The sequence below is a fragment of the Barbus barbus genome (assembly GCF_936440315.1).
Source record: "Barbus barbus genome assembly, chromosome: 25".
Classification (NCBI taxonomy): domain Eukaryota; kingdom Metazoa; phylum Chordata; class Actinopteri; order Cypriniformes; family Cyprinidae; genus Barbus; species Barbus barbus.
The window spans coordinates 28,074,062-28,086,268 of NC_136753.1; the positions used below are offsets into that span (position 1 = coordinate 28,074,062).

Consider the following 12,207-nt stretch of genomic DNA (forward strand, 5'->3'; position numbering starts at 1 on the left):
ACAACTATTTGAAAATCTGGAATCTGAGGGAGCAAAAAAATCTAAATATTGAGAAAATCGCCTTTAAAGTTGTTCAAATGAAGTTCTTAACAATGCATATTACTAATCAAAAATGAAGTTTTGATATATTTACAGTAAGAAATTGACTAAATATCTTCATGGAACATGATCTTTACTTAATATCCTAATAATTTTTGGCATAAAATAAAAATTAATAATTTTGACCCATACAGTGTATTTTTGGCTATTGCTACAAATATACCCCAGCGACTTAAGACTGCTTTTGTGCTCCAGTGTCATATATATATATATATATATATATGTGTGTGTGTGTGTGTGTGTGTGTGTGTGTGTGTGTGTGTGTGTTATTAAAAAACATAGAACATTAGGATTATTGAAACACAGATTTTATTACTTATTCCAAGTTTTTTAATCCAATTTTTTATTTTATTTTAAGTAGGATATTTGACATATTTTTACTTTATCATTTAAATTTGCAGATTTGATTAATTACTCCAAATCTTTGTCTAAACTTTTTAATTAGTTAGTATTTTCAGTTATTGAGTAGGCTATATAAGTATTTATTTTAATAACCATATTTCCATGTTTTATTTTCACATATTTAAATGAGTAATTGTGACCCTAAACTTTAAAATATACATTCAGAAATTCCAAAATAAGAATGTTATATCCACAAAAACAAGACTACGTTCCAGATATTATCTAATCAACGATAATTGTTGGTGAAAACGTTATTATATTAATCTAAACTTGGTATTTATAACTCAATGTACAGTAAGTAGCCTCCAGCTTTTCTCTTTTCTTCTCTGTGGCCCAAAGTGGGCGGGCCTTTGCAGAAGTCCCCGCCCCCAGCCGTGTTGATTGACGCGCAACGGTGGCCCCTCCTTAAACTTTTTTTCCCTCCTTCGTTTTCCACTGAAGTGCGTGAATTTCATACCAAACCCATACTTCGCATTCCACCTTTACTGTCAAACCGGGAGAAATATTACTGAAAACAATAGAGCACCAAGATAAACCTAAGTTGAAAGAAATAAACCTCGTCCAGTTCTCTCGGTAGAGGTGTTTCTCAATAAAGGTGAGTTTTAGATTCACTCGTTCCCTTTGTCTGATCGCGTTTTTCATGCGAAGTTTTCAGATCTTTGTCATATTTTGCATTTTTCCTCGGAACTCCCTGAGTTGGGTGGGATGAGGGACAGAATGCTGTGAGATATGCTGTAAGTGTGAGAGCGAGGAGGGCGATTTTAGTGTGATAGCCGGGAACTTTTAGCCTTTGAATTAGACTTTTAAATTAGAAACATTGTTTCAACTAATGCTTCTATTGTTGCGCGTAGAAGTTGAGCCGAAAATGGCATGCTCTTCTGCAAAGGCTCTTATTTGCCCTCATAGCAGGGTTTTGCAAACGCAATGTGGGATTGAAAATAAAGAAAGAGGTTTTGTTGTTCCAGAGACTTGTCAGAAGTGTTTGGAGAGATCTTTCACCCCTTTTTCTACTTTATCATCAGGTAAGAGTGACTATGTTTCACTTGACGTTTACTAGATTTAATATTTACTGATTTGTGTGAGGTTATTAGTGACGTGAATAAGTGAAAAGTATAGAAATGCATTAAAAGTTATGTTTTTCATGAACTAAAGAACTTCATTACGTGTGAAGTGAAAAAATACACTATTGGAAAAAGTATAGTGTTGACTCAGTAACCTATATAAATAGCGTAAAAACATAATTTAGCTATTATAAAACTTGATATGATAACTGATTTCTGTGGAAAAAAACTTATATTTGCCTTCAGGCAATTTTCCATATTGTAACATCCAGACTGGTTTATCAAGACCCAATTCAGTATTTTTTAATATATATTTTTGTATGGAATTTTATCTTAATGTTTGTATACTACTGATTATTCAATAATCATTATTTTTGTAGTATTAAAACTATTTTTGCCAATAAAAAGATCAGATTTCCTCAGGTAAAGCAGTGACTTTGAGTGATCTTACCGCCCAAACAGCTATATTTCCGCAGATTGAGCCTTTCAATATTAACCCTTCTCTACTTTAAAGATAATTTTGACCCTTTTTGGTGTCCTTTCCAGGATTTGTGACATTGTCAGTAATATCTAAACAACAAAAAAGACAATTTCTCATCATCTGATCTTTATGGCCAAATTTGTTGAAGAACCAATCACTGCCTTTCAACAAAGTTGTACAGCTTTAAATAGTTTATGTAAATCTATGAAATTAGTTATTTTTTCCGCATCATATACTTTGCAAGCAGATTAAATACATTAGGCCCTCATGCATTTAAACATTTTAATGTGACTAAAATTTGACTCAAAGATAACAGGGGGATGCATTTTCATAGGACAACAAGAGGGTTAATTAATCTGGTCAAATATTTCTGGCTCAACTGTGTATTAATTTCTTTATTACAGTTATCTTTTTTTTCAGGGTGAGTGGGTGAGACCGAAGTATTTTGAGTTTAGTCCTTCACATGAATATGTTAATTAGTTATTAGTTCACCCCACACATATGTAAGTGAGTCTCCACGTTTTTATTGTTCCTCTGAGTTACTATTAATGGACAGGTTTCGTTAAACAGAAATGCTGCACTTCAGGTTGGACTCAGTCAGTTCAGCCCAAACTGCCTCTTCAAGTTCTGCTGCTTGATTAGGTTGTCTTATGTTTTACCTCCTTTTAGAAAGGTTGGGCTTCTCGATAAAAAGGTTGAAATGTAGCTAGATATAGGTCAGGCTGTGTGTAAAAGTGATTGTTGTTGTGTGAAATAATTTTGTAATGTATGTTGTATCTCCTTAAAGAGACCAGATGTTGTGGTGATTTTTGTTTAGTCAACAGTAGAAGTAACTAAATTGCAGTTAAATTTGTTTATTCCAATTTTTTTGTTTACATTTTGATTTAAAGCCAAATCTCAGCCAAATCTTTTTCTTGCTCTTGACTCCAAAACACATTTGCATATGTGTCTTCTGAAATTTATTGAGATGTTACCCCATTATCTGATCAAAAACAACCCAAAAAGAGATTTACACATCAGAGGTTCAGTTTCAAATGACTGAATGTCACAGCTTCTTAACTAAGTGTGGTACAGGAAGTTTAGTCTAGTTTAGCTTGTGGCATGCATTCCATGCAACCTGTGTTGGAATTTGCCACTTACGTGATATGCGCAATTTACTGTAAGTAACCACAGTACGGAAATTTCTTTTGGAAAATGATAATGTCTATATATTCCTCGGGTAAATAGGAATGCTCAAGCTGTCTAGTTTTAGTGCTAGTTGTCCCTTAATGCAATTTTCATTGGTCAGTATTGATGAAGATCAGAAGGCACATAATACTGAAATTACACATAATACAATTTAAAGATTGCAAAAGCACATTTTTGAAATTAAAAGATTTCCAAAGTATTGTTTTGCACAGAATTCTGAATCAGAACATGTTTTTTTCTGTTGACGAGGTTTGCACTGGAGCAGAGGTGATTTTCTATATTAATTTATGCAAAACTGTATGTTTTTTCCCAATTGTTTTGAGGGCAACACGTTTTAAGCAAACATACTTTTTTGGGGGGTGCATTTAAACAGATGCCACACCTTGCCTTTTATGGCTTCCGCAATGGGCCACATTTGTTGTTCAGCAGAAAATTTGCTGTTCTCATTTTTTTATTTTTTTTCAGACATCACAAACGAACCCTGAACTCCCTCCGCTGTCAGGCTTTGCCGAACGAAGACACGTCATTTCAACGTCTGCTTTTGCTCTCCCGCTCTAAATAGGGCTTTACTGTTTAATAAGCTAACAAATCAGTTTTAATGATTTGTTTGTTCTTGCGCTGAGCTCTCAATCCAGTCCCCAAACCAGTCCTGAAGTTTGCAATCATCTCCACGGCATTTCTAGCCGTTCTCAATGCAGAAAGTCCAGAGCGTATCCACCTTAAGAGATCGAGAGTGTGCAATCGGAGCAGATTGTTTGTGCCATGTGTGTTTATGTTGCTGGCCAGTTGACAGTTCCTTTAGCTGGTTTGTGTTAAGGGCCCAGCTGAGAGCGTAATGAGCCTCTTTCCATTTGTGTGGACTGAAGCGGCCTTTTAGCACCCGCCGCAGAAGTGGCTCTCCAAATGGTGACCACTTACCTGTCTGTCAACAGAGCTCTGAACAAATTTCTAGCTCTGTGTGTGTGTTTTCAAGCATTTGGGAGAAAGAGAACATCTTACGTGATGCGCTGCCATTTGGCCTCCTCACCGCCCCATGTTTGCAGAAGGAAACATTTTATACGGTCTTCAGTTCCCCAAAATTTAATTTTTCCCTTTCAAATTAAAGTCCTTTTCCACGTTGTGGTTGAAGGAGCCTGGGACGAGACGGGAGCCAAAGCACACACAATGTGTCGCTATGCTTTATTAATTATGATGGAGAGACGGCCCATGAAAGCGTGTTTATATTGCGCTGGAAATTAATGCCCGCTCTCGGGACACTTGTTTACATACATTTCCTGCGCGAGGCATTGGCAGATAAGATTTTTTTGGCTTGTCCGTAGCCATTTTTGACTCGAGGGAGGGGCGAGCTGTGGTCTAGAACAGCATTCCCTTTGTTTCTGTCTGTCTGAAGTTGCTAAACTTTCCAGTTGTTCTTGAAACCAACTGTTTGTGGCAGGGCACCGGGGTTCACGCGGCAGTCAGCTACGTTCCATGCAAACATGCACCTGAATTGCATCTAATAATCTGAATTGAAAAAGGAAGTTGATCATTTTTGGCCTTCTGTCTAGTGGTTGCAGTTATTTGTCATTCTTTAAGTAGCTTTTTCATGTGGTGGTTAGCAGAGTGTGACAATCATTACAGTGAACATTGTTGCCATTTTTGTCATGTCATATCACAAAGGTATTATATTTTGAATGAACATATACATAGTGTTCATGCTTGGGATTAGTAATTCAAACAAACACCAAAACCTAAGTATTATATTGGAATCTAGACACACATGTTGTTCCAAACCTGTAGAGATATTTTGATAAATTAAAGACATTTTTTTAGACCCCATTTAGATATCATCATTTGTTTTCCACAGAAGAAAGTATGTTGTAGTTTGGAAAGACATGTTGGTGAATAAATTATTTTTTTCAATGTAAATAATACTTAAGATTAAACTAAGATAAAACAAAGATTTTTGGAGAAAATACTATTTCAGTCTTTAAAATTTCAAGACTGTTTCTTTGTAGTTAATTGAAATTTCTGAGTGAAAACGGTTTCCACACCTAATCTTTGTCGGTTTATGAGCGTGAGTAGGTTGTATCTATGTCTTCCTCTGTTTTTGGCATAGAAGTGTGACTCTGAGATCAGCACATGGGGCCTCTTTCTCTCTGCCATCCCAAGAGTCCTGTGAGCGTTCGTCTCTTTATGCATGTCTTTTCGGTTTTTGTGGGGTTTGGCTCGAGCCCCTGCCTCAGCCACTAAATGACCAAGTCAGGCAAGAGCACTCCTTCACAAATTCGCCTGACGATTTTCCGCGGAAAGTGCTGAATCAGACGTTTGAGCGAGTCCTCTGGCGCACGCGGCGCTCTTTGTGTCAGTCTTTCCTCTGCTGACTGAATCGGGACTAGAGTAAACCATATGGAGAGATCTGAGAGCAGACGGCCGCCCTGGAAAGTCACCCCGGTGGATAATGTTGAAAGTGAGGAATCAGGAGTTGTTAATATCGCAGAGATTCGTGTTTAGCTGTCTGGTATGCATCAAGGGTTATTTCCACGAGGTGCTTCTGTTCATGTAAAGAGTCATTTTAGTGCTCTTAGTTGACTAAGAGCCTTTTATCCCTAAATTCACTCTCTGTCTTGGTAATTTTACATTTTTCTCGTCTGTCGAGCCGCTCTCTCTCACAGCCTCTTCAACAGCTCTGATTGTTTCCTGAGTGCCGAGCCAGAGAGGAAGTAAGAGGAAGTTATTGGAGGAGAAGGGTAGAATTTATTAGAGCTAAACGTAGAGAGGGAAAGAAAACGAGCGGGTGAATGAAAGTGATTGGGGAGTTGGAGAATGGTAGAAAGAGATAATATGCAAGAGAGATGTGCTGAGACCAAAAGGGTTTAGTCTCTCAGACAAGCTATTAGTCCTGGAAGGGTGTTGAGGCGATGTCTCGCCACTGACTTTTCCCTGACTTTTAAACAAAAATTCACTATTATTTCTGACCCGCAGGACTTGATTAAATATATCAAACATGATTAAGATCACATCTGAGACGTATCTAAGCAATTACGTGTAAGCAGATATTACTAGTTAAACAAAATTCATCATGCATTATTCTGACGTGTCCAAATGTAAATGATATTGCTTTACTGCTCGTTAGTTTACTATGGTCATTTTTATTTTTTACTACTAAGCAATGTTTAACTGTTTAAGCAAAAATGTACAGTGGGGTTGCACATACATTGAGTTGACCAAGTATTCACTTTTGTGTAGCGTATGAAATGCTGACTCCATTTCTTTTCAAATGGTACCAATTTATCTATACCATACATTTGATTTTTTTTTTTTTCCAATGTTATCATTAATATTGGGCAATGCATGTGCATTTCCCTTTTTACATTTTATTTTTCTTTTGTTGTCATCTGATGCTAACTTCAAGTTTATCTTTTAAAGACCACAAACTTTGGTTAAATGTAATCTTGTCAGATCTCAAAATGAGCATTAATTTTTTTTCATACTGTACACTGAAGTTCCAGTGCCTATTTTGCATTTTAAATGGTTGATTTTTTTTTGTTTTTTTAGACATAGAATAAACTGAATAGATAGAATAATAGTATAGAAATAATATTTAATATTGGCTATTTATTGATTATTGGCCATAACATGACTATAGTTATTTGCCAGAATTTTAATATTGGTGCATTCCTTTTTTTCTTTGTGTTGTTTTTAAGCGTTGAGTATATGTAGTTCTAGTTAAACTAAGTTGACCTTCTAATGTTGGCCACCTATAGGTTTTATGATGGTCAGTTCCTGGTGTGTGGCTTTGGGTCTGAAGGCCATAAACGGTGTGTAGACCATCAAAGCCAACGAGCTAAAAAAGAGAAACAGACTAGAGCGCATGGCAGGTTTGCCTACGTTTGTCAGTCTTGGGCCCACGTATATCCGTTCCTTCAGACATGTTCAGACTTGGGTTGCCGCGACGATCATGTGAACAGACACTGAAGTGTGAAAAAAAAAAAGCTTGAACCAATCACATTCTCAGATTTTGATTCACGCACCCATCAGATTTGCATATACAGTATGCTTTGCGTATAAATCAGTGTTTTTTTAACAACTAAGTGCTTTCTATTAATCCTCATATGCCAGCCACAAAAGGCAAAAGTGATGCTGGGAAGATGCAACCTTCCAAGAATAGCTTGAGTCATACTCTCTCAGCCTGGTTTAAGAGGTTATCTTCTGCTTTGATGAATCATACTAGTAAGGGATGGTCTGACATGAGTTTCCTCTCCAGTAGGAAGTGCGATTCATGAGCTTTTGGCCCTAGTTGGAAATCAGTGCCGGACAATGAGAAGAAGAGAAGGAGGCGCTCTAAACGTCTTTTATCTGTAATCTGAACCCAACCAGCAGCTGCTGCTACACTTGTCCAGCCCTGTTGTTCTCTCACTGCTGACTGTGTGTGTGTTTTTGAGAAGGAGCCGAATACACTGAAGAGTATTCGGTGTGTACGCTCTTGCGTGAGTGAAGGGCGGGTGTGTTGTGGAGGCTGCCCGGAGGGATACGCTCCCTGGGGGCGACTATTGCCAACAAGTGCTCCAGCTGCAACAGTTTCCTAACAAATCTCACATTCTGAGTTGCGTTCGACAGGGAAAACATTTGTTGAAAGAGCTTTGTGCATTAGTTCAAATACTAAAAAAGGGGATTCTTGCTCTTGTAAATACTTTAATTCTAAGTCGTTTTGCCCTCACTCTTAAAGATCAAGGTTCCAAAAGGAGGTTTTAGCATCTATGCCATAGAAGATCCACTTTGGGTTCCTCTGAGAACCTTTAACTGGATAGTTTTTAAAATAACCATTTTTTTCTTAGTGTTGGGAACATTTTAAAAATCTAAAAAGCCTTTTTCCACCATAAAGAACCTTAAGGTTTCATGGATACTTGAGGTTCTTCATAGAATTATTAATGCCACTAAAAGTTCTTTATTTTTAAGAGTGTAGGCTATACACTTAAAAATGAATAAAGGTTCTTTATTGCCATTGATGGTTCTATGAAGAACCTTTAACATCCATGGAACCTTTCCAAGGTTATTTATAGTGGAAATAGGTTAAAATATTCTTTAGACTAAGAATTTTTTAAATTTTTTTCAGAACGGTTCACTGAAATGTCCTTTGGGGAACCATAAATGGTTCTTCAATGTCATTGCTCAGAAAACCCCCTTTTGGAACCTTTATTTTCAAGAGTGAAGAACATTTAAATAATATAAAGAACCTTTTTTGATTATAAAGAACCTTGGAAAGGTTCCATAGATGTTAAATGTTCTTTATGGAACTGTTGATGCACTAAAGAACCGTCATTTTTAAATGACACCTTAGCTCAGTTCCACCAGGTCTTCTACATCTCTATGTTTAGGTTTCATATCTGACAGGAGCGTCCAACAGAAGAAAAAACAAAAGGTAGGTTCTGGTCGTTAGGGTTGGCTCCCATTAACGTTTTGCTGGCAGGACAGCGTGAAGACCTCCCTCCTGGACAGGATGCTCCACTCGCTTGTTTCCCGCCAAAAATGTCTGCCTGGGATGACTAACGCGCAGATGGACTCCAGCGCTCGCTCCATGCGCTGGAAAGTCCCTCCACTCCTCTGTCAGTTAGCGGAGACCCAGAAATGTTATACGATGACTTATTGAGACTAGAAGAGACTTTATAAAACTGGAGATGCAGGATGAGTTCTGTTAAAAGCTTCTTTGAGAAACCTAGCACATTTACGCAAATGGGATTGTGATTGTGACAGCCTGACTTCTTGTAAAATTGTTTTGAGGATATGGAAAGTCCAGATTTGGATTAAATCCCACGGTTGAGTCATGAATCTCTCTCTGATTAACCTGATTTCTCCTGAGAATCCTCCATGTTTGGGAAAAATAGGGTGATGTTTAAACTGATAAATATGATCACATTTCCAGTTGTGATCGTATTTATTCTATTCTATTTCTAGTTTAATTAAAAATGTCCATTATATTTCATTGTATGCGTGTATGTATGTATATAATATATACATACATGCATACATACACACATCCAATGAAATACAAATGGACTTTTTTTTAAACTATATATAGTTCAAATAGTTTATAGTAGGCCTACATTATTTTTGATTTCGGATTGATATTAGGTTGATGATATAGATATCCAATTCAAAAGTTTTTGGTTATCTTTTATTAAATTATTTTTTGAAGCTGATAACCGATACTGGCTTCAAAATAAAAAAATTTATAATTGATTATTTCAAGTAGTTTTGGTTAAAATTAAAATGACTTTCTGGACGATTTCATATTTCTTATTCTGGAATAAGAAACAGGAAGCCTTTTTAGCGTTAATGCAATATAATTGATAATGGTTGATGTTTTATCGGTGTATTTTTTTTTCCCCCTCTCACTCACAGAGAATGATGGGAAATGTAGTTTGGTGGCATGAGTGTTTCTTAATAAACCAAGCTTTGTTGCTATTCTTCATCAGCAGTGTATTTACTAGCTAAATTATACTTAAACTACAATTTATTATGATACTTAGCAATTATTCCACCATTTAATCAACATGCCTGAATCTTTTCACCATAACTACAGTGAAAACATATATATCAGCTGTGTAATTTGATGTGCTTTGTCATGAATTCACCATTCACTTGTTATTCAGTCCTCTTTTTCTTGTACATGTGCATCTTGTGTGTGACCACAATGTCTGACTTTGAGTCATAAACAACCTCTCTGAAAGGAAAATCCGAAAAGGCCACCAAGTAAACCTCAATCAGTGCCCCTTTCCTGGAACGGCCTCATGACTAAGTCTTTATGATTCTGGTAAGAATAGTCTGGCAACTTCTGTCCCCCCAAACTCCTCCATAAGGCCATGCCAGATTCCATGGTTGGAAGTGTCAGCTTGAGGAAAATCTGGCTGTAAGTCCATGTGTTGTAATTGATATTAGATCATACTGAAGCAAGTTTCCCTGGGCTTTCTTCTACAGGGATCGTGAGGAATCAGGTGATCCCGGAGAATCGTTGCTGGAGCCAACTCAGTACTTCAGCCGACAACAATACGTACTGTGTTGGAGCTCTGTGAGATAGTGGGCAGGGAGAGCTTGTGTTCATTCAATGGGCGTCTGAATGAATGTGTGCGCTGCATGGCTTTCACTGCATTATTTACATTCCTGGACCACATGGAAATTCTTCAGCATTATATACTGACTGAGAGCTCTGTTTGGTTCGGGAGGGAGAGAGAGGAGGTGGGAAAGAGGAGGTTGTGCGCCTGTGCCAGTTGTTTGCCAAGTCATTCAAGTCCCAGCTGCCTTATGGGAAAATGAAGTTTGTGTGTATGCATCGGCTGCATCGCATGGAGCTGAATGTCCTTCAGCATTGCAGGATGAGCGTGTTTGTTTTGCAACAGATGTTTTGCAGTTGTGTCCGTCTGGCCTTATTCTTGCTCACTTGCCATGTCTCTTTTTGAAAGAAACTGAAAGTTCATGTTTGCAATGTTGCTTTAAGATAAAAGGGTGAGATAGAGACAGAACGCACTGCCAGATGTTAGTTGCAATTAGTATTAAAAATAAACTGTTTTTCTTTGTTCTATGTTGGCAAGGCATTGCATCAGTGTGTTTTGCAACTGCGGGTTTGTTTCTTTTTTATTTTTGTTCAGTTTTGGGAATTTGAATTTATAACTTTTTAGGCATTTATTATTTACTACCACTGTGGGATTAGCATAAAGTGTTGTTAAACACACACACACACACACGCATGTTTGTTTTTGTGAATTGTGGGGACATTCCATAGGCGTATTGTTGTACAAACAACACTTTCTATCACCCTACATCAACCCTGCACCTAAACCTACCTCTTACAGGAAACTGTTAATTTTTACTTTCTCAAGAAAACTCATTAAGTATGATTTATAAGCCTTTTGAAATATGGGGACATGGGGAAATGTCCTCATAAATCACCTTCATGTCACATCCATGTCATTATACAAATTTGTGTCTTGTTATATGTATGCATATAATTTATTTTATTTATATTACTATTTAATTTAATTAAATAGTATCTTTTGAAATATTACTATTTAAGTCAAATTTATTTGTATTTAAAAAAAAAAAATCATGTTAATGTTAATATTTCAACACCACATCTTTGAATTACCTCACAGTAAAGTTTTTCAGTGTGCCGCAGTACATGAATTTTTATTATTATTTAAAAATGTTTGCATTGATAAGTCACATCCAGGCCACTCCAGGCTGTACTACTAGCGCTTTCTTTATCAGGAGTGCCAAGAACGCTCAAGTCCCCGGGCGTGCTGATGTTGCGTTTTGTCCAAAACAATCTCACTGTTTTTCAGACTCCGAATAGATGTCTAAATTGGTCAGTCCTCCCCTCCTCTCCCTCCTGCTTTGTCCCCCCCGACACCCCTTGACTCCAACACTCCTCCCTCCTCTGCCTCCCCCTCCCTTCATCCTTTGCTCGCCTCTCCTTATTTGGGCAGAGTGCTTGGGAGCTCAGGGTGGGGAAGAGGGTAGAGCAAGAGGGGGCTCGGTTGACATAAGGGAGAGAGAGAGAGAGAACTAACGCCGCACTTCCTTAATAAGGACATGTCTGGAATTTAAGCCCAACTCTCCAATAGAATGGCTTCTCTGCGCTCCCCGTGCACACATTCGTCTCTCACCCTCTCCCACAGTGCGCACACACACACTAAATGAAGAGCTTTTTCAAAGCATGCAGTCATGTCTTTTTTACTCAGTTTGCTCGTTTGTGTTACTTCACAAAATCACTACATATAGATCTGTAGAGTATGATATGGTTAGTGGTGAGCAGCAATCAAAGTTTATGAACGTGTGCATGATTTTTAGCTGAAATAAAGCTAAAATAAAATATAAATATTAGATGAAAATCCCCAAATAAACTTGCCTTGGCAAATAACTGAAATAAGTTGAAGTCATACGTGCTAAAATTACTAAAACTAAAATAGTAAAGTAAAAGCTTAGCTAAATATAAAGCTA

At 37.3% G+C, this 12,207-nt stretch overlaps 1 protein-coding gene across 3 annotated transcripts in view; it reads left to right on the top strand.

The window, feature by feature from the left end:
- The first annotated feature begins 935 nt into the window (after positions 1–935).
- Positions 936–12,207, top strand: part of tead3b (TEA domain family member 3 b) — a 33,361-nt gene continuing 22,089 nt past the window's right edge. Inside the window, exons 1-2 of one of the 3 annotated variants that reach the window (XM_079378013.1) lie at positions 936–1,096; positions 1,467–1,523. The gene's annotated coding sequence lies outside the window, so the exon portion shown is untranslated. Of the gene's footprint in view, positions 1,097–1,220; positions 1,524–12,207 lie in introns of those variants that run through there. The other 2 variants (XM_079378015.1, XM_079378014.1) reach the window with 2 other exon arrangements.